This window comes from Canis lupus, chromosome 18 (assembly GCF_048164855.1).
Source record: "Canis lupus baileyi chromosome 18, mCanLup2.hap1, whole genome shotgun sequence".
NCBI lineage: Eukaryota > Metazoa > Chordata > Mammalia > Carnivora > Canidae > Canis > Canis lupus.
Genome location: NC_132855.1, coordinates 49574145 through 49597539, shown reverse-complemented (window position 1 = coordinate 49597539; position 23395 = coordinate 49574145). Strand labels below are relative to the sequence as shown.

Here is a 23395-nt window from a genome sequence, read left to right as displayed (position 1 = left end):
GTAACTATAAGGGTACTCCAGTCTTGACTGAAGCTTAAGCATAATGTCTTAAATTCACACAGTGCATTAATAGGAAGAGGTTAAAAGTCCAATCAGTCAATGATTCAGGAAGTGAACAATACTCAATGGGTCACTGTTACATGAAAAGTTTTCAAGGATTATCCTTGAATTGGACCATGAGGAAAGATGAAGGTAACCCAGGCATATTTCCGTACTCAAAGAAGGAAGAGGGATTAATAAAATTAAAATAAATGAAAATACACAATTTATATTCTCAATTTGATGAGCAATGCCCAACAGCCTCGAGGCTTTCAGGGAGAAGCTGCTGGTGGGTCATGAACGCTGTGGGTTCACTCGTGGGCTTATAAGCAGATGGACGCTTATACCAAACAGGGTCAAACTAGTGGGGGAACCAGGAGCTCTGAGTCATAGTTTCCTCAGAACCAGATACTTGAGAATGCTGAGAGGAGAAAGGAGTAACCCTGGAAAGAGAAAGTACAGTCGAGAGCGGCTTTGTTGTTATGGAGTGCTTTGTAAGTAATCCAGGTGCCTAGGGCAAAAGGATTCAAGTTCTGCCCTTACAGTATCTAAAACATTTTGGCTGCTAAACTTGTCAAAAAGTAGGATAAGATGAATATGGAGGAACGTGCATCAGCATTAGCAATGTCCCATGGGTACGTTTAATGAATTCTTAGCTACAGTCTTAAAATGGAAGCAAGGAGTGGACTGAAGTGATTAAACTGAATCGAGTATTTGGAGTGTGTTTACAAATATTTGAAATCTCACCTTGGAAGACTTGTGTAGAATTCTAAGTTGACCTGAAAAAAATAATATTAAAAAATGCCTGAGTGAAAAAGTGAGAATTGAAGGTCAATGAGAGCAAAGTTAAACCCAAGAAACAATCCAGGAGTGTCGTTCATCCAGGAGTGTCGTTCATCCAGAGGTTGGAAAAAATTAATTTTGGAATCCTTACTGCTGCTGACTTTAATTTCTTTGTGTAGTACATCTGCTGGATATGTGCAGCCTATCAGCTGCTGAAAAGTGACAGAGGATAGAGGGCTGGTTTCAGAAAGATCTGAGACAGCTGGTGAGATCATTGAACCTGGGAGGGAGGAAGGGAGGAAGTCTCTAGCAGGGCTGAGGTCAGAGCTGGAGCACTGGGACTTTCATGGACAAGTCAGCATGGTCCCAAAGTTCTCTGCTTCACTTCTTTTTAGAGATTTTCTATATAGAATTAAAAGCAATCAAGACTTAACACCATGTCTCTTAAAAAAAAAAAAAAAGTACTACCTTTAAAATTTTTTTCTTTTACATTACAGCTAGGTGTTTGCTATGAAAAGCATATTCATGAAAACTAGAGGGGTATCGTTTATAAAGCCTTGCTCTTTATGTTCTTTATAAAGGCCACCATGTTACTATATTGTGTGCCTAAAATGCTCTCTGCACAGTGAATAATGTCCTCGAATGGTATAAATTGTCCTTTCCATGGAAATGGAAGTTATACTATTCAAATAAAACTTCTAGAAAGAAAAACTGTAAATCTTTAAGATGAAATCTGTGTGCTGCAATAAAATAAATTATTCTTTTAAAACAGTTTAGCTTTGGTGATGGAATTGGCTTTTAGCGAGTAACTAAACAATTCTTGCATCTATCATCTTTACCTATTTCTAGATACAGGCATCAATATTGTATAATTATATTAGATATATAGATATAGATAAACTAATTGAATATATATTTTTATACATATATACATAGGAGTTGAGTATAGGGTGGCCTGCTGACAGCATAAAGCATTTGCTCCTTGGTGAAATCTGCTGTGTCTGCATGTAGCAGGGGTCACACAAAAGCATTCCCAAAAGTCTCCTGTAAAACACACTCATAATGGCACTATGGGTTGGATTTCTGCTGCAGGTGATTGTCAGTGGTGACCTAGAGATCATATTCCACTCATTGGCCAATGTGTGTAGCTAACATTCCCAGTCTATTTTATTAGTACTCAGGAAGACTTGTAGGAGAACACATGGTATCTGTTTGGAAAAACGAGATTTTGTGCTCATTCATCCTATCAGTCAAGGTATAATTTATTTTCTTCCGCATTCACACTGACTTATTACCAATTATTTTTCATTTAAAATTTATAAAATTGCCTTTCTGCGATTTGTGATAATTTTAATAGGTCAAGAATGTGTATTGATCCTTAATATTTCATAGCTCTTGTTTGTTTGATAGGGAGTTTATTCTATTCCTTTGAATAATGTTGTAGGATTACAATCCTCCTGGAATTTCTGTGTTTTTCTAAATATAATGGACACTGCCCAATTCAGTTCATCTTTGTATGTAATATGGACATATATGCTGAAAGAAAAAAAAACATGCAAGAGTAAAAGCAGAGTGAAAATGGGGTGAATTCAACCTATGGCATGCAACTCACATCTTTCAATTCTTTATTATCTAGGTGGAACTTACCAAAAAGACATTAATTAGCCATATGTTACTTCAAAAATCTCCTCAACTGTATGACAACATCCTAATTATAGGAAATGATAAGGATCATTTAATACATGCAAATTGTGCATAGCACAAGGGAATTAGAGGGTAGACTGAACCGTAACACCTTGCTATAAAAGATGGGATAGCTGGGGAGAGATTTATCATCCTGTCCTGTGTCTGTATTTGCCAAACATAGGCCCACCTCACCCCATTACCTATGGACATATGCAAAAAATCTCTTTCTTAAATGATCTGACAGCAAACCCATATTAATATGCTAAGAAAACAAACAATAAAAGCCTATGGTTAAACTGTGTGGAAAACATGACCAGTTGAATGCCTGTGTGCCACTAGATCAATATAGACTGACACAAAATGAGAGAAAAAATGTATTTCATAGACTGATGCTGTGATAATCTCTCTAAAGGAAGGCATCTGTAAGCTGGAATTTGGAGGAAAAAAATCATAAGATAGCTGCCCTTTAAGAACTATTCTATCTTTCTGATAAAAGCTGATAGAAATTTTATTTTTTAGTATAAGTATAAATTTAACAGAAAGCATAATAAATTCAGGAAGATTCTTTTTTTTTTTTTTTCCAGGAAGGTTCTTAAGAGCTAACATCTGTGGATGATGTACCTGGATCTTCTCTCTCTTGTGCATAGGGGTGGGCTTCCTCCATGTCTTCAAAAAGCACAGATGTAGACAGTACCAACCATAATGGAGGCTCATAAATGAATAGACACCTTCAGAAAGACTACTCTTTTTCCCTAGAATGATGGAAGATTTTGTAATATTTTCCCTGGCCTAACTATCTCAAGGAAAAGCAAAATGCAAATTGATATTGACAGAGGACAACGGTAATTGGGAAATTCTAATTGGGAAATCAAGAAAGATGTTATCCCTGGATTACTGTTATTGGTTTCCTTTAATCTACTAGAATAATTAAGTTCCTTGAGTGCAGGGCTTAGGTTTCCTTATTTTGGAATCTTCTGGAGACCCAACCAGAATGCTTTATTTGGGTAAGTGTCCGATAGATATTTAGCAAATTGTAGCATATTAAAATTTCATGGTTCTTGGATTTTGAAGAATTGTACCAGAAAGGCCACTTCATTCAACTCATTTATGTACTAAAACTTCTGCTCAAAGTAGATTTTAAAAAAACAAAAACAAAAACAAAAACACAACCACTTTATTTAATGAGGTCATTGTTTCTTTTTTTCTACTGAAAGAAATTAATGCAGACTTGGGCTCTCTGGATTTGGAAGTGTTCCCTGCTCTTTGAGACTTTCGAACTGTTATACAACCTTGGCATGCCCTGGTCGGATATCAGTAACTGATATAGAAGGTATCAGAGGTTCTTACTGTTGCTTCAACTAGAGCAGCTGCACTTTTATCTGTTTTGCATATTGCAAAATCTTGTTTGAAAACATGTAAAAATTTAGTCTAAAATATACATTCCTGAGAGTTCCTGTTCACATAATTTGAGGTAAGGCCAAGAACAGTTTTTTACGTGGCTTCTGCCTATAATGAATATGAGAATACTACAATTGTTTTTATAATAGTATGTATTGGGATCCCTGGGTGGCGTAGCGGTTTGGCGCCTGCCTTTGGCCCAGGGCGTGATCGAATCGCACGTCGGGTTCCCGGTGCATGGAGCCTGCTTCTCCCTCTCCTATGTCTCTGCCTCTCTCTCTCTCTCCCCCCGCCATGTATGACTATCATAAGTAAATAAAAATTTAAAAAAAAATAAATAAAAATCTGAACTTAACTGTTTAAAAAATATATATATATAATAGTATGTATTTCTTACAACCTCTTCCACTGACAAATTTTTATTAAAGTTACTAGTAAGCATCTGGCATTGAGTTGTATTACTCCCATGAACATGAACTTACTGCTAGTGTCATACTGATTGGTTGGTACTCATTCTAAAGCAATTGTTAGTTTAGTATAACCACTGATGCTGTGTACCATATAATCTTAGTTAAATTTCATAAATTCTTCCCTACTTGCAGATATGCCAATGAGTTTTTTTTTTTAAATCAACAAAGATGGACAATAGTAAAAAATAAAAAAGAAAGACACAAATTGAAGTTAGAAGTTAAAAACTAAACCACAGTTTAGAGCTCCTCACCAAGAGTTCCCTGGAGGATAATGTTATCTGGGCAAAGCCAGACACACTACTCTTGGGACAGACCACTTTCTCCAATTAACAGAGACTTTGATTGATCATAAGGTTGAACACATCAGAAATAGTTGCTCTTTAAAACATTATTGAGGACGTCATGTTTACATAATTAAAAAGGAATACCCGTCTCTAAACTTAATTCCAGAATTCCACTAGTTGCCTGAAGTATTTAGTCTACATGGGAGGCAGGGTGGAAATGGGGTGATTGGAATGGAGATTGCCTATTTCAAAACAGAAAATATGAGTACTGAGTAAGCACATAGAGTTTATAAGCATATAGGAATTGTCAGGGCAATTTTCTGACTAATCTTTCTTACGAATATAGGTGAACAATGATTCCCCACTTTCAAAGAAAGAAGGAAGTTAAAACCAGTGCTTGAATTGGACTAAGTAATGAATTGTTTAGGAAAAACAATGCCTATCATACTTGGGTGAGGGGTTACTTGGAAAAGGGGTGTTAGGATAAACATAATAATGTTTATAGGCTTTTCACATACATTATCTTACACGATATTTTTTTAAACCCTTGTGGTAGGAAGAGCAATTATTCTTTATGAAAAACTGTGCTTCCAGAAAGTTAGTTATACTGTCTCAAAGTGAATAGTTAGTGCAGGGTGAAGCAGAGACTCTCATTCTAAGTTAAGTACTATCTTCATGTTATAGTTTCAATATCATTCTGGACACAGAGAAAGGTATTACTAATTGATCTCTATAATATATTCTTACATGCTTTCTTTTTTTCTTATTTTTTTCTTATTTTTTTCTTACATGCTTTCTGAAGATGAAGGTATAACTAGTTGATCTCTATAATATATTGTTATATTGCTTTCTGAGGATGAAGCAACGCTTAGTATAAAATGGGCTTTCACTGGTTTTAGATAGTGGTTATAGAGACCATGTATGTAAGTAATGTAGATCATAAAGAATTGCGACCTAATGACCATGATGAACCCACTAATCAAGATTCTTTAATAATAGCAAGACAATATCTGTGATCTGAGATATAGTAAACATGGACTGACAGACGTAACCACACATAAATTAAATCCTTAATTAGGCTTGTTTTTTTCCCCTGTATTATACGAGATCAAAATAGACAGGCTTGCTTATTTAAATGTGGGCAATAACAAACACTGGAGATCAGGGGAAAGCTTCTGCTAACATTGATGGCTCATTTCCCAACTGTCATCAATTCCTAACCATATTTAAATCATCCCTCCTTCTAAACTCAGCAATCTTAGACAGTTAAAAATATATTGTTGTTGTTGTCATTGCTATGGAAAAGCAATGAGTCAAAGTGCTTTTAATGTACTCCCTACATAAAAAGTTTCATTATTCAAATTGAAATTTTTCTTTAAAAGGGAGAGAGAATGAACAGTTACTTCTTCTAAACTGCTATTATTTTTTTTCTTGGAAGAATTCAAGAAAATCAGTTCATTAGGTTTTTATTAACAAAAGGTAAGTTTCCCTTTCAGAGTCTTATGCACTAGTTTAAATGGACAAGGGTTGAAAAAGGTGATAATAAATGTAGGGAAAGTAGTCTTCTTTTAAAGTACTGTCAAGGAAATATGAATGATAAACAAGATAACAAGGGGACTACATTAATAAAAGGATAAGTATTAGAAACACACAATACTATGTGAAATTACACTGCAGTGGATAAACAAATTTAGTGAATCATTTTCTGCTGACAAAGTACTTAGCCAAAGGAAAGATGTGAAAATGAACAAAGGAAATATATTCCAAGGGGCCAAAAGGATTAGAGTGACAGAGAGGAGAAATGTGCTAGAATTCAATGTTTGAACAAGTCATGTGTCAAATCTGCAAGGGAGTGAATGTCATTCAGATTATGAAGGACAAAGATAGAAATATACTGCCAGAAGAATAGCACCCAAAATGAAAAACAGATTGAAGCATCTGGAATATTAAACAAAATAAAGCTATGGAATTTGCACTGTAAGTCAACTTTACAGGAGAGAATGTTGGAAAATGTCCACCAAAACCTACACACCCCATCTTGTATGGATGTAAGGTTAAAAAAAAAAAGAGGAGAGCCCAATTTTCTATGAAAGTTTGCAGTCAGACCCATGTAAATATGAGCAGAAAAAATAAAGGATAGATAGTTATTTCCCAAGATACTCTAGCCTGCCAAAAATTCTGAAATGAAGACATTTGCACCCAAAGGGAGTTGTGAACAACTTACCTGAAAACTTATTAAGTAAATAGGCTATTCTAAGTTAGTATTAAACGTCACAGGCCGAGTTTAATTACTTGTAATAATGATAAGCCATGCATAAAAACCCTTGACAGTGAAATCTTTCTTAAGTTTAAAGTTCTTTCATTGCACAAATTACCAATATATTTGGTATTCTAGGAAGAAAAATTCTTTATTGCTTCATTGGCTGAGCTGAGCCACCCATTGCTTGAGCAGTTAATAAATATAAACAAGTTTAAACACCTGGGGTAGGTAAAGAGCGTGATAAATGCTTGGTTTTTCTTACATTAGAGAAAAGATAATACATTAAAATGAATGCAGTGATCACAACCTGGTAATTCTGAGTTCTATCAAGAATAAATCTCAAAAAAAAAAAAAGAAATCTCATCATTTAATACTTGGCTATATAAATTAAAGGGACTAGTCATCAAGGAATTAGTCAATCTTTAGGAAAATCTTGGGAACATTGAGGAAAAGTTAAGTTTCCTTTGTCAACACCGTATCTCTCCTGAATTATTGTAACCACTCCTGCTCTGATCTCTCTGCCTTGCCCTTGACCAGGGTGTGCATCATGCTGCAGTGAAGTGGGCTGAGCAGCTCTACCACTGTATCTGTCTTTGCCTAGTACTTTGTGTCACCCATGCTAGACTATTTGCATGCTTTTAAGGAACAGAAATAGTGTTTTTAGAACTATTAAATCCCTAATTTCTGGCATTTAGCATGCACTCACTCAATATTTTTGAGGTTGAATAGCTGCGTAAGAAAATCCTACACCTACAGAAGAAAATTATAAATGATGATTTGCAGAAAGAAATGTTACCTTCAGAATTACAGTTTTGGTGCATCGTGAAATAGGTGCAATTTCATCATTAGCTCTAAAAATTTAGTGTGCATTCACAGCATTACCTTTATGGGCAAAATTATTCCAAATTCAAAATAACTGAATAATCCTACAGACCTTTACAACACATGCCATTCATAACATATGGTTTGTTATATTTAAAATAAATAGCACCTATTAAATCTAATAAGGTCTGTGGAAATCATGAAATGCAAGAGATAAATAAAAATAGAGCATTTTCTATTCTGAAGTTGGAATGTTATGTCAAGCAAGTAGAAATAAAATGATTAATGTAGGATCTGGGGAAATGGACGGTGTACCCAAGCAAATAATCACAGATATAGATTGTACTGTCTCCATTCCCAGTTTGACAAGTGAGATGTACCACCTCACCACGGAATTCTTTGCAAGCACTGTTTTTAAAATCCTACACTTTTTTATGTTGTCCATCTTAACTGGCAGGCCATAAATAAATGTTGACATGGCATTACTGTGTGTCTGTTCCACTTCACCAATTTTTGGATTAAAAAAAAAATTCCTAGAAACAGTACAGGATAGCAAAAGAAAAGGTAGCTGGAAGTTTGTTTGTGTGTGTGTGTGTTTTTTTTTCAATTCTTGAGAGCTTGATAACTGACCAGGATGCTTCTCTGAAAAAGATTAATGATAACTGCAATGATTTAGGACTGTCCCTAATTTCTTTATCAATAAAAATTATAGGGGAGATGAGCTAGCGCTAACACATTGTGCTTCTTCAATGTGTTTCTTTAGGCTTTATTAAGATTGTCAAAGTCTAGAAGTGAAGATGATCCTTTATAATCTTCTAATGTCCAGTGAATTTTTTAAAACTTTCAATCATATATTCCCTTGGGATAAGGTAACAAATTTGTTCAAGGGGCTTGTTGAGTTGAACTGGATACACCCAAAAATGATGGACTTAACTGAGAATACTATCTTTCCATTCCACAAGGCCACCAGTGGCTAGGAATCACTGCTAACTATTAACCCCATTTACAACACCCCATGATACTATAATTCTTCCAATAATTGTCAACTATTTCAAATAAGAATGATATCAACTTGTTTTAATGGAAAGACTATATAGTATTCTGAAGATCATGGAAACTAAAGATGGAAAATGAGATAAAGCTAGAGGACAGACAATAAAACGATCAAGTCAAATAAATATAGCTATAATTCAAAAAAGATGGAATTTCACTTGTCCACTACAAGAGAACACTCACAGAAATACATCAGCAGTAATTTGGGTAAAATGTGTTGTCAGAGACTCTTGGTGGCATTAAGTTAAGCAGGGTTGGGAAACACCAAACATTCAGTTATGAGGCCACAGAGATAGTTTGTAGCAAATAGTTTGAACCAATTTTTGTATTCCAAATGGTCATTCAACCTGCTTATAAATACTGATACAAAAAAAGGAACCAAGTTTGGTTACTTAATAATTTTCAAGAGCAACTGCACTGATATAAGCATAATATCAAAGTAATATCTAGTCTTAAGGGATTTTTTTAGCCACTACCGAACACTGTTCATAAGGTTCAGTTTTTATTATTTAAAAAATTTAAAACACTATGTAGACAGAAGTAGAGAAAAACATGCTTATTTACACTAAATGAATTTTTAAGGGACTATGAAAAAAATCCCTAATGTATCTAGCTTATTGGATTTCATCAGCTGTTATGTGAAATTCCTTTCCCTACAAAATGTGAAAAACCAAGTAGTAAATTCCACTGGGTCTTTTCCTGAGCATAAAGACATCAGCCTTCTAGTGTATCTTGTATAAATATACTTATGTTCCTTTATAAAACATACAGCTACATGGTAAATACAATGCTAGAGCTTTGGGACTTGTCAGGCCATTGTTTGCATGAAGTATGTAGAAAAAAATTGAAATAATTTAGCTCCAATAGCACATGGGCAGAATTTATAATATCCAAATAAAGAATTGTGTAAGCTCGAACTAAATCTTTCATAGATGATGGAGACAAAGAGGTCTTCATGATCCTTTGAATATACTAACATATTATAATTTTTAATCTATTAATTCTGCATAGATTTATTGTCCATCTGCTATGTGCACAACACTATGCTGTCTCTTTTTGTTTGGTTACTAGAGTGTTCTATTTTTAGTGCATATTCTGAAGAGAGAAAGGATTTAGTTTATTTAATATGTCCATATCCTCACCTATCCATTAGAAACCTATAGGCTCTAAATAGATATATAGAGTAGAATTTGATTGTACTCAGTCCTCCAGGAAGTGAGGTGGAGGAAACAATGAAATGACCTTTATCTGGGAACAGAATCATTTTTAAAAGAAACCAAAATTAGTGCTGGGCTCACAAATTATACCCAAACCCTGAGATTTTAATAAAGTTGTCACATCAGAGTTATCTATTCCCTGTCACTTTATAAATAAGTATGTTTAACTTTTATAATAACAAAATAAGACAGGGCATTTGGAGTGAAAGGTCAAGATAATAAATCTGCTCACATGAACCCAGTCCATCTAGACAGTATTGATTTTGTTATCTGTGTCTGCTCCAAACATTTCCTGTAACAACTTTACAAAGCTCATCAATCAAACTTATCCTATACATAAAACATGTACAAGGCAAAGTGGATGGGAAATACTCTTTTCAACATTTATAGTCCTACCTACTTAGTAGTATCTTATAATCAGTAACATATTTCTCATATGATTGATAGTAGTCTATCTGGAAAATGACCATTCTGAGTCTGGTCATACAATTTTGATCGTTCTACTTCATTGCTGAGCTAACTCTTTGCATGAAATAATAGTGTGAGCTATCGCTTTGGATTCTGCCAAAGAGTAAAATAATTTACCAATGACCTTAAACCAGACACAAAAGTAAAGATTTTAAGCAGAAAAATTTGATCAATTCAATTATATCATACTGAAAATCTTCCAGATGATACCAATACAAAGCTAAAGGCAAGCACCAAAACTATTTGAAACATGTATAGCAGACAAAACATAAAACTCAGAACATATGATATATCCATGGGACAAAGATATGAACTAGAAATTTACAAAAGATGATACAAGAATGGTCAACATACAAATAATAGTAAGTCCAACTTCACTGACAATCGAGGAAAAGCAAATTAAAGGAGTGAGATATATTATCTCACCTATCAAATTGACAAATTTATTGGTCTGACAATCCCAAGTGTAGACAAGGTTATAGGTAAATAGATATTCTTAAAAATTTTGCTGGTTGGAGAAGAAATTGGTACAACTTCCTTGAGGACTAAGTTTGTAATAGCTAATAAGTTTGAAAAACCCATCCCTTACAACTCAGCAATTCCTCTTCTAAGTAAATACCCTTGATAAATTTTAAAAATGTGTTCAAGGAGATGTATTGACAGTTCTTCATTGTGACATTGTTGGAATATTAAAAACCAAAAGCAACCAAAATGTTATTAACAGATAAATGCTAATTACATCATGGTGTATTTATGTGATAGAATAGATCTCTCAAGTATAATGTTAAGTGAAAAGAAGGTAATTCTATACTGGCAGGTAAAGATAACATGATTTCGATAATAATATCATAAAATGTATGTAATATATTTAAACTCACAAAATAATATTACATGCTTTCATGGATGTATACCTACGTTAAAATGTACATGAGGATAAATATCAAGAATAAATAAATTTTATGGTAGTGGTTGCTTCTAGAAAGAAGGAAGAAGAATGGGCCAGGCAAAATGTTCAAAGGAGTATTGTGTTTTTCTTACTTAACAAATTATATTGAAATATGATCTGAAGCAAGTGCTATTTATGTTTATGTTAATGGTTATTAATTTCAGATGGTAACATATTTAACTTTATCATATTTCTCTATATACTTTTCAATTAGGTTAAGTTTTTACAATGAAACATTATATTCACAAAGGAAATTATAGTTAAATATTTTCATTAAACAATAATTTAGGAATTACTGTTTTATTACACATACATTTATAATCACATGTATTATAATGGTATTTAGTGTTGGTATTATATACCCATTCTCAAAAGGTTACAGTAGAGCTGCCCCTTTATTGATCGTGTTTGTAAATTAGTTCCAATAATTTCCAGATGGAATACATTTCCTTTAAATTCTACATGTTCCTGGTAACTTTGCCCCATTTCTGACCTATCATCTTCTTTGATAGCTCCACAACCTTAGAGCAAGATCCTTACCCACTCTTCTGCACTCCATTCCTCTCTGTCTGAATTACCACATCATACCATGTACTCTTGTTATCTTTGTTACCTTTTTTTAAAAAAAAGATTTTATTTATTTATTTGAGAGAGAGCAAATGAGAGAAAGGACACAAGCCAGATGAAAGGGCAGGGGGAGAGAGAAACAGACTCCCCACTGAGCAGGGAACCCGTCGTGGGGCTCGATCCCAGGACCTTGAGATCATGACCTAAGCTGAAGGCAGACACTTAACCAACTGAGCCACCCAAGAACCCCTACTTTTGTTACCTTGACAAACCTAAGAGAAAAGGCTGAGGTTCCTGGCCTCTCTCATGCTTAGAAATCCATGTCCTTTTAGCTCTGTATATCCCTTATTCTGAACCCTTCCATCCTTCCCAAATCCATTCTGGAGAGAAACTTCTGGAACTCATAATTAGTCATCAGCTAATTTCTCTATAACTTCTACCAATATTTTGAAAGTTCCCTTCATTTTCTTTTTTGAAATGAAATCTGCCCTTACTCCTAGTGATATGCATTCCTCTGTAGGCTTTACAAATGGAGGTTGTCTCTCTCACACATGCCCTCTTCTAGGAAATCCCTAGCAATTTCGAAGCTCATGCTTCATACTCTATTATCCTTACCCTCCTTATTGCAGCTGTGTCGATGCAGTAGGAAATTCCCCTTCATTCCTTGGTGATTTTAGCTGTTGGACATCTCAGGTTCCAGAACTCTGAAAAATAATTATCTGTAGTTTACACCACCCAGTACATGGCATTTTGTTATAGCAGCCAGAGCAGAATAATATGATAGGCATGGCTAAATAGTGGGGAAAGGGTTGCTATGAAATAATAGGACAACTTGCGTTGTCTAGAGAAAAGGGAAGTCAGAAGGAAGACATGATTTGAATGTGGGTGTTATCATTTCCTAATAATTCAAAGATTGAGTAATTCTGGAATAGATGATTATCAATTTGGAAATCCACTGTACACTTTATACATTCAATTTTGCTATTATGCTAAATAAGGGCTTGCCCTAGCCTCAAACATTAGTCAGCATGGGCCTATAGGCACCTATTAGCACAGAAGGAATGGACAGTACCAGCTGTTGCCTTATGCACTGTAACATGCCAAATGCCATCTGTTGGAGGTATGGAAAATTTCTTGTCCCCAAGGTGTCATTTATCTTACATTTTCTGGTAACTTTTTTTTTTTTTACATGCACACATATTTTTCTTTATTTAACTTAGGCCCTGATAATTAGCATACAAATCAGAAAAACGGAGTGCCTCACAACTTACATATCCTCTCCAAATCTTTAAAGAACCAAACGCTAAAAAACACACACAAAAGATATTTAAGTCATAAAACACACACACAAACACACACACAAACACAAACTTTAATCACCTTCAGGAACCATGATCCAATAACATATTTAATAGGTAAGATCTCGTTCATCCATATACAAAAGAAAAAAAAAAAAAACACAACCCTCAACTTTAAGACACTTGCCCCTAGCAAGGGCACTTAAGAGTTAGAATGGTTTTCTAATGGTTAGATTTTGTATGCAGTTTGGATACTAAGTACATTTGTTTGCTAGAACTGCCATAACAAAATATCACATACTGGTTGGCATAAACGACAGAAATTTATTTTCTCATGGTTCTGGAGGCTGGAAGTACAAAATCAAGGTGTTAGCAGGTTTGGTCTTTTCTGTGGTCTTGGTTTGTATATAGCACTTTCTCACTGTGTTCTCACATGGTCTTTCCTCTGTGCATACACACCCCTAGAGTGTCTCTGTGAGTCGAGATTTCCTCTTCTGTAAAGGAGACTATCAGGTTGGGTTAAAGCTGACTCTAAAGGATTTCTTTTAACTTAATCATTCCTGAAAGGCCCTTTCTCCAATATAGTCACATTCTGAGGTACTGGAATTTAGAATTTCAGCATATAAATTTTGGGGAGGACACAATTCAGTCCATAACACAATGAAATCATAAAGAGAGCCTCTTCCTTCCTTCCTCCCTCCCTCCCTCCCTCCCTCCCTCCCTCCCTCCCTCCCTCCCTCCCTCCCTCCTTCCTTCCTTCTTTCTTTCTTTCTTTCTTCTTTCTTTCTTTCTTTCTTTCTTTCTTTCTTTCTTTCTTTCTTTCTTTCTTTCTTTCTTTCTTTCTTCTTTCTTTCTTTCTTTCTTTCTTTCTTTCTTCTTTCTTTCTTTCTTTCTTTCTTTCTTTCTTTCTTCTTTCTTTCTCTTTCTTTCTTTCTTTTTCTTTCTTTCTTCTTTCTTTCTTCTTTGATTCTGTTGCTTATAAGAAAATCCTAAAATTGTCTCTTTAAGAAAAAGTTTGTATTTGTGCTACTTTTATATTAAATGAGAGAATCCAAGATCACAGATGAAGATCTGGCCAGAATTAGGAGGGGTTTTGTAGTTCTCTTGAGTCATCCATTTATTAACAGAGAAGCTGCCACTCACCTCATTAAGTGATGTTTATCTAGGTAGTCTCACTACATTGAATGGAAAGCCCACAACCCACATGTCTAATGTCCACTGTTAACCTTAAAATTGTCACTTTTTCCAATGAGAAATCACTTTAATACATGTATTCTTCCTCTGAGCCTTTGCAGGTTGTTTTCTTTTCCTTGTTGGACACTGTTTTTTCTTCTGTCTCAATTAGAAAGAGGAAGATTTGATTCCCCCAATAGTTTTCAATAAACAGAGTATGTGGACTTGCCTTTAGCATGTATCTCTGTTAGTTGGGTCTTGATCCAATTCTCTAAGAGGCATGTGCACAATTCCAAGTATAGCTCTCCATCTTTCTCTGGGGAATGCATCATTCTTTCTGGCCCAGCATTTTTTTTTTTTTTTTTTGGTGGAATTCTTCCTCCTAGAATGACATGGGCACCATTAGGCCCGCCTAACCCTAACCCCACCATTCCTATCCACTTGCTCTCTAGGGAATACACCTATGTATGTGTGTGTGTGTAATATATATGTGTGTATATGTATATTACATAGGTGTAAATATATATATATATTACTATATATATATTACACACACATAGGTGTAGGTGTATATATATATGTAGGTATATATATATGTGTGTGTATATATATATATATATATATATATATATATAGGTATATATATATATATGCTCTGTATGTACATTTGAAAGGAAGATTGGGTAAAGAGAAAAGGCAAACATTTATTCTGACTCCCTGGCAAGTCTGCACTTATAATTTTGTTATTATCTTTCAACATCTAAAGTTGTACCAATACCTCTGGTGAAAAGATACTTCTTAAAATAGGCTTTTTATTATGCAGTTTTTTATAGCTTCATATTCATCCACCAGCAAACATTTTTGAGTATTTGCCACATATCTATCATTTTCTAGGTACTGAAAGTTGCTGATTATGTGAATAAAAACATCTTTTAATAACTTTTGTCCACAATGTAGCTGGTGTAGCTTGTGCTCCATGACATCACTTATAGTTAGGATGGAAAAGTATTAAGCACTTAAGAAACATCCTAACCTACAAATTATTTTGAATGTCTTCATCCCATCTTAATATCAGTGGAAGATTTGTTTTTTTGGCACTGTGACTTACACAGACAGAGAGACAATATGGCAAATTTTTCATGCTTCTATTACGAAGAAATGTAAAGACCATTGTTCTCAGTCAACATTTTAAGAGATTTAACTTTAAGGTCATTCCATGTTGTAGAAACACAAAGCATGCCAAATTTAATATTTACAGAAATCTTATTTTAGTTTAGACTTCTTTCCTTTTCTTTAATTGGCAAACCTAAAGTTTCTTTTCCTTCTTCTCTGCCAACAACAGGTTACTGAATCATACATTCAGCAAAAGTAAGCATTTAGATATTGTATCTAAAGTTTTAACAGAGAGCCAAAATAGAAATCTAAAATAGGCATTAGTTCATTTTTGAAAAAAAAAAATCCATTGATGTGAAGTTAGAATCATCTATCCATTATATAAATTGTACTTTAAAAACAATTGGTGTTTTTCTGTTGATATTTACCATTGGTTGATATGATCGTCTCTATCTAAAATTAAAAGCTTCTTTCTTACATATAAAAAAATTAAATGAGCATTATTAGCATTATGTTAGGAATACAGATACATAGAAGTGGCCTGTGATCTAGAACATACTGTTCCATTCTTAGTCCAATTTGTGATTCTCTGAAAACCTTCATTCCTGTGGTTTTAACTATAACAACAAATGTAAGGCCAACTAAACAGTAGATTCCCAAGAGACAAATGTCTTACATTGTCATCAAATGTCAGCCCAAAACTGGGGCAGGGAACCCTGGGTGGCGCAGCGGTTTAGCGATCCTGGAGACCAGGGATCGAATCCCACGTCGGGCTCCCGGTGCATGGAGCCTGCTTCTCCCTCTGCCTGTGTCTCTGCCTCTCTCTCTCTCTCTGTGTGTGTGACTATCATAAATAAATAAAAATTAAAAAAAAAATGTCAGCCCAAATCTGGGGCAATACTAGATGCTGTGCCTGGAGATTAATTAAGCCATTTATGGTCAGTGTTTCATTGTTCTTGTTTAAGAAACAATGACATATTGAAAAAATAAGCAGATTTCCTCCCCTCTCTCTCTTTGACCTATATAGCATTAGCATTTTTTTCTTTCCTTCATCTTACATTATTACAAGCAGAGAATTAACTTGTGATTCTTCCAGTGTTTTTCTTCTATTTGTCAGTATGTTTATCTGTGTGCATTGAAGCATACAGATTCGAGGATGAGACAAGAATCATGACAAAACCGGCATTAAACTAATTTATCAAATGCATATGAAATAATCTTTTTAAGTGCAAAATAATGTGTACATTAAACCAAACTGTCTGACATTGAGGAAAAAACAGGAAAAAAAATATTTTTAAAGTAGGTAAAGCAATAAGAAATCGATGTTTTAGAATATTCTAAACAATATTCTTCCAAGAATAAAAATCACACTTAGAATTTTTTTTAATTATGTTGAAGTTGCCAATAAATACTTTTAGGAAGGATAATTTAAAGAATAATTAAAATTCTTCACAAAAAAATGATTTTTTTACTTAAGATGATTTAATGAAAAAATATAGTAATAATATTTTATATTCATGAGTACTTGACAAGTATGAAGCATATTCACAAATATTTCCATTCAAATGGAAGATAATCTTTGCATCATCAATTCTACGAAGTTTGAATGTGAGAGTTCTCAAAATGTTACTTGATTTGAATTCAACCATGTGACATCAACTGTAAAGGAAACAATGTTTGTTTTTCCTGATCTTTTCATCATTAAAAAGAAACATTATATACCAATTCTTTATCACCCAGCAAATATGTTAGATTAACTAAAGTATGAAAGCCTAAACATGGAGGTGTTAATAATCCACAAATGGGTCTGTTAATACCAGTTTACAGGTTTGCTAAAAGAAAAACAGACATATTAAAAATGTTTAGAGTTTACTTGAGAAACATCTATTTCACTTGGGCAGCACCAAACTAGAAATAGTTAGGAGCACTTATATTTTAAAACGTTGGAAGTCACACAACTAGTTTTGGAAGTATGTATAAGCTCTAAAAATGCAAAAAGAACTTCGCATTGTTAATATTTGGAGTGTTATCTTGATTATCAGGTAGCCTTATGTCTAGCCTTCATTTGTGTTTTACTTTTGTCCGTTTCTGTCTGGAAGAAGTTATTTACTGAGCTTTTACTTAGAAAGTAATTCTGGTGAAAAAAGTGTAAGCAGGGCTTTTTATTTTCAGGGTGGTAGTGTTATTTCCTCTCTTCTTTCAGTATACATAGTTATGTACAGAATGCAATAGAGTAACCAAAATTTTCAGATAATAGACCATTTTTTATATTTTCTCATTAAATATATAGCATACCCTTTTAGGATCCTGATTAATAAATAGCTGTTATAAATCTCTTAGCTTCTTCTATGTAACCAATAGTTTATGGAAGTGAAATTTCTTAGTGAAATTATTTTCCTATTGATTCAGAATTAACTTAAGCACAGAGGTATAGCTATAGGTATAACACTGTTCACAAGGTATAATGTGAGTTTTAAAAATTTTTTTAAAGATTTTATTTATTTATACATGAGAGACACAAAGAGAGAATGAGAGAGACAGAGACATAGGCGGAGAGACAAGCAGGTTCCATGCAGAAAGCCCAATGTGGGATTCAATCCCGGGATCACGCCCTGAGTCAAAGGCAGATGCTCAACCACTGAGCCACCCAGGCATCCGAATAACGTGTTTAAAAAAAAAGTTCTTAGTTTTATAAATGTCCTCCTTCACAAAAAAAAGTTCAGAAAAAAATACTATACTTTATGTAAATATCTGTTTTATTAACTGATACTGTAAGCATGCATGATATATGGTTTAATATCCTGGCTTTGCAGTCTTTAAGACAATCAGTTCATTGATTTGTAAATTGATTCAAAAGCCCTTTTTGATAGTTATAGAATTCAATAAAGCTAAAATTATTTAAAACAAGAAAAAAGTGGATTTAAATCTCATTTTAAATAGAATGACAAACCCCCATAGCTTAATGAAAATAAACTTGGATGCAAGTTTTAGCCTTCTGGTGGAAAACTGCCAAAAAAGCTTTCACTAGATAACAATCACTGTAATTATAATAGCAACTGACAATGGTTTAAATATGACCCCCAAACACATCCTTTAAGAAATCACAATGCTCTTAAACAATCACTTGGTCAATGACAGGGTTATGGGTATGAGTATGAGAAGCCAGGATGACAAGAATGGGGAAAGCAGGTGTCCTGTACAAAAAGAAGACCACCAAACCTGCTGGGATAATTTAGATAATTAATTTTGTCCTTGAATTGACATAGTTGTTTTAAATTTGGCATATTTTGCCACCCTGTTTTATTTTACTGATAATGTTAGAAAGCTTTTCCATGAGTTGATATAACTGGTTTGAAGTTGGGGCATTAATGGTATTTTGCTAATATGACACTTTGTTTTATAATCCTTTGGTTTACATTATTCCAAACTAGTAATTGGTTGAAATATTTAAAAAGAAAGCTTACAATTTCAGTAACAGATGTACTTATTTTTCTTACTAAATTTAACACATTTACCATGTATGCATACACAGTGTGTGTATAGATATACGTATCATACACATGTATATGCACATACTCACATGTATACATGCATGTATTAATATAGCCAAACACTTGTCTTACTTGGGAACTTGAATAAGTATAGAGAGAGAATAATTAAATATAAAAAATGTAAATTAGCAGAAGTAGAAATTTGGGCTATGCAAAGCCCACAGAATTTCAGCAGTTTAGCTGTTAACTGTTATTTGTCCAGGACTCCAAAATTGAGTCATTGATGTTTCTAGGAGTAAGTACAGTTTTGCTGTAGTCTGGACCAGTGTCCAGAATTATACGTTAATAATCAGAGAATACTTGTTATTTCTCAAAAAATTCCTGGAGGAATAGAAAAGTACCAAATACTGCTGTGGATTAGAAACTAAAGTGTAAAAGTCAAGAATGTGATCCATGCCCTCAGTAAAGGTAGTCCCTAGCTCAAAAAGTCCTGTTAGTATGATCAAGACTACTTTTCCATGCCTTCCTAAAATAAATGAAAAATACCAAAGTAAAGATCCTTTCAAAAGGAGATATAGTGGAATTTTACCTTCTCTTTAGATTTTGGTAATTAAAGCACTGTTTATTCTACAACATGTGTAACCTCAGCTGTTTCTCCTTTGTCTTCTCATGTTCCATGAACTCTCCTTAAGTACAATCCGTGAACTCTCCTCAAGTACATTCTGTACTTTACCTTAGTTTTAGAACCTCTTACACAGAAATGCCTCTTCAATGAATTGTACCCATTCTGATCACACATTTCATTTAGCATTTATATTCATATTATTTACATACACTAATATTGTTTTCTATTTGCCTTTAATATAACTGTGGAATCTTTTAGGTCATCAAGGAATTCTTCTATCATTTTACATAATTTAGAACATATTTATTTATTTATTTATAATGATTTAGTATCGTAAAATAAAGGCACTGCATGTATAAGCAAAATACTTTTTCTTTCCCTTAGAAGTGCTCGAATAAATTATATCATAACAGGCACAAAATTTTGATGATGCTCAGCTTTTAGAGAATTTAAGAATAATAATTTTTAATGTAGAAGTCCTTCAACTTCAAAACAAGAAAGAACCAGGTCTGAAATTGAGTTTAAATGTACTAAAAGTGGGAATACAAATAGTTCAGATGGTCAGTTTTTTTTTTTTCTGGGAACATCTCAAATTGCTTTCTGTTAATATGGATAAGTTTATAATTACTTTCAGATAAAGCGGAAGTTAAAGCTTACAATACTCCTTCCTAGCTGTAATAAACTTAGGCTAATTCTAGATAAAAATTTTTCAACAAAGGTAGTACCGCCCCCTAGGGGTTGTTTTGGAAATCTGTGGAAGTTTTTTAGGTGTTACAATGATTGGGTGACAACACTTTTGATTAATGGAAGGGTGCTAAAGTTTCTTGATATTCTGTAATGAATGATACAGTCCCCCACAAAAGTTCATCACACATCAACACACAAACTTGGAATACCCCACTGAATATTAATGTAGATAAAAAACTTGCTCATAATTATGTCCACCTAGAACCTATCTTCATTTTACATATAAAGATTTTCTGCACAATTTTAATTTCCACTAAATCTTCCAAGAATGGGAACTGCCATTTACCTTTATGGAAGACTATACTGTGTTCTGTTTGGAAATCTGGAGTTATTCAACATTTTAGAAAATCGCATTACCAAACACACTAGCTCTCTAGCTGAGTTGCAATAAAGCATACCTGCATCAGTCTGCCTTTGCAGCTCTCATATTTTGATGACTCCACATGTCATTGCAAACACCTAACCCTTCATTATGTCTTCTAGTGTTGTCATGCCTGAACAATAAGAGCACACACCGATTATTTTGTTACAAATAAAATTATTTCATTTTATTTTATGATAAATAATTTTATTTTTCCCTTTATATTACCCCAGTATGATCATTTTTAGTTGTGCATGCACATGGGTTGTATTGTCTATAAATTTCACGTCAGGAGAGTAAAGCAAACACTAGAAAATATTTGTCTTAGTAGCAGGACATTGGATCTAATAAGATCAAGAACCACTAGATATGATGCGAGTGGCCTTTGAATATCCCTTGGAGCTTTTAAGGTCAACGTTTTGCCTGCTCAGGTATTCCTTTGTAATAAAGGGATAATCTGGGAAGTTTGGAATGCATGTAGTGGCCAAAGTGAATAGAAAAATAGAGCATGATAACGTTAGTTCTGCTAGTTCCTGAAAGGGGCATGGACATAAGCACAAATAAGAGACTATGGAGTTGATCTCTCAGTGAGTTTGCAATGATGGTAAGCCTGTTAGTATTAGGGGAATACAGGGTGTATCGATAGAAGCAAGCTGTCCGAGTTTCCCATGTAGACAAGGAGAGTGAAGGGCCATAAAAATGATATGTGATTTCTTTCCTGTCATTTTGTTGATGCTTTACATTTTCTATGATTTCCTGTTATTGGCTTTTTATTGCTCTTTTGTATATTTTCCATCTAGCTGGCTAGATAGACAGTTTTGCTATTATCTTTTCCAGCAATAGTCTCAATGCAAAATCTTTTTCTTTTTACATTATCCACATTTTAAGCTCTGTACTTTGGTGTTACGTGCCTGGAAAAAGCCTTTCAAACCTTTTAAAAGGAGCAAGTCAAGGGTCGCCTGGGTGGCTCAGTCAATTAAGCGTCTGACTTCAGCTCAGGTCATGATTTTGGAGTCCTGAGATCTGCTGTATCTGGGCACCCAACTCAATGGGAGTCTGCTCCTCCCTCCCTTTCTGCCCCTCCCCTAATTTGTGCATGTGCTCTCTCTTTCTCCCTTTCTCAAATAAATACATAAAATCTTTAAAGAAAAAAAAAAGAGCATGTGGGTGATGTACTTTTACAGCCTCTTCGTATTAAAGATTACCTGTTTCTTTTACTTATGAAAGACAAGTTGGATACATGTACAGTTCTTAAAATGCAAAAAAAAAATGTAGGTGCACATAGAAACATCTCAAATTAATTAAGACCTGTATTTGGGGAAAAGAGAAGAGTGTGTGTTTTCTCATTTGGTGGATAATTTCAAATTTGTTTTTCCTTAGAATTAAGTATTTTTGATAAGATGCTTTTGATGAAATTGTCTAGAATATGTTTGACCTTTTTGACATTCATTTTTTTAACTTCAGAAAAATGTGTTTGAGCTATAGTCTCTATTGTTCCTTACCTATTGCTCAAAAAGTCTTCTTTACCACTGTCAATAATGCTGAAGTTGCATTTCTATTTTCTCATCTATTGTGTTTTTTCTCATTAATTTTATGTTTTAACTTTTCCTTCTGCATCTAAGAGGACTCTTCAGATCCTATTCTTTTATTTTTCAGCGTCAGTTCTAGCCCATCTACCTTACGTATGCTTTAAAATTCTGCTGTTGTTGTTTTATTTACCTTGTAATTCTTCCTCATGTCTTTTGCATACCTTTATAACTCATTCTTTTATCCATTTATCTCAATCTTCCCCCTGGGGATTTCTGCCCCTATTTAATAAAAACTTCCTTTGGGGTGGGAGAGAACAAAAAAACCTTCCCTTTATTCTTTACTGACGAGGATCAACAAATTTTCTAATTTTTATTTTGAATTTTGGGATAATTATTTCCTGGGAATTGCTTTTTCTCTAATACTTGCTGATGTTTTCACATTCTTGTTTGGGGGCATTTTCTTTGCTCCTTTGTTTTTCCATTATGTCCTTTTATTTTCTGGCTACCAAGGGATTCCTGTTTTAGATACATAAATATATAGATATAAGCAGTTTCTGTTTCAATTCCTAGAGTCCGTAAGGTTTTCAGTTAATACTTAAGATTATTCCCTATACAGGTGTCCCAGTGCTGTGATGCCATGAAAGGCACAATGCATAAAAATCTGATCTCTTCCAAATGGACTGCTCTTGGGCGGCAATGTGCCACTTCAATTACCACATACTTTCCGCACAGTTGTTTTCTGGACAGAGAAAGGGAGATGTACGGATGATGAACAGCCCTCTAACTGCCCACAAAAACCTCCATCTTGCAGTAGAAGAATGGCTGCCAAGTTTCCTATTTAGAAATAGTCTTTTTTCTTATTCAAGAGCCAGACAGTGGCAAAGGCATGATGCAAGGTACTTTTATAAGGCACTTTGTTCTGTGTTCTGGATATAAAATGAGTGGACAACTGAGTACATATTTTATTCCTATTCAATCAAGTTGTTATTAGTAAAAAGTAAGTTGTGTGACAAAATCTAAGAGAAGAAGGAACTTCAGACAGATCATATTTTTAATAAAATCATG

At 34.0% G+C, this 23395-nt stretch overlaps 2 long non-coding RNA genes across 5 annotated transcripts in view; one reads left to right on the top strand and one right to left on the bottom strand.

Moving 5' to 3' along the window:
• LOC140609183 (uncharacterized) overlaps positions 1-12758 on the bottom strand; it is a 36696-nt gene extending 23938 nt beyond the window's left edge. Inside the window, exon 1 of the long non-coding RNA XR_012011125.1 lies at positions 12609-12758. This is a non-coding gene — a long non-coding RNA (uncharacterized lncRNA). The remainder of the gene's footprint in view (positions 1-12608) is intronic.
• Positions 1-23395, top strand: part of LOC140609182 (uncharacterized) — a 337556-nt gene that overhangs the window by 268387 nt on the left and 45774 nt on the right. Inside the window, exon 9 of one of the 4 annotated variants that reach the window (XR_012011116.1) lies at positions 3093-4190. The exons of the other annotated variants lie outside the window; for them this stretch is intronic. This is a non-coding gene — a long non-coding RNA (uncharacterized lncRNA). Of the gene's footprint in view, positions 1-3092; positions 4191-23395 lie in introns of those variants that run through there. 4 annotated transcript variants of the gene reach the window in all.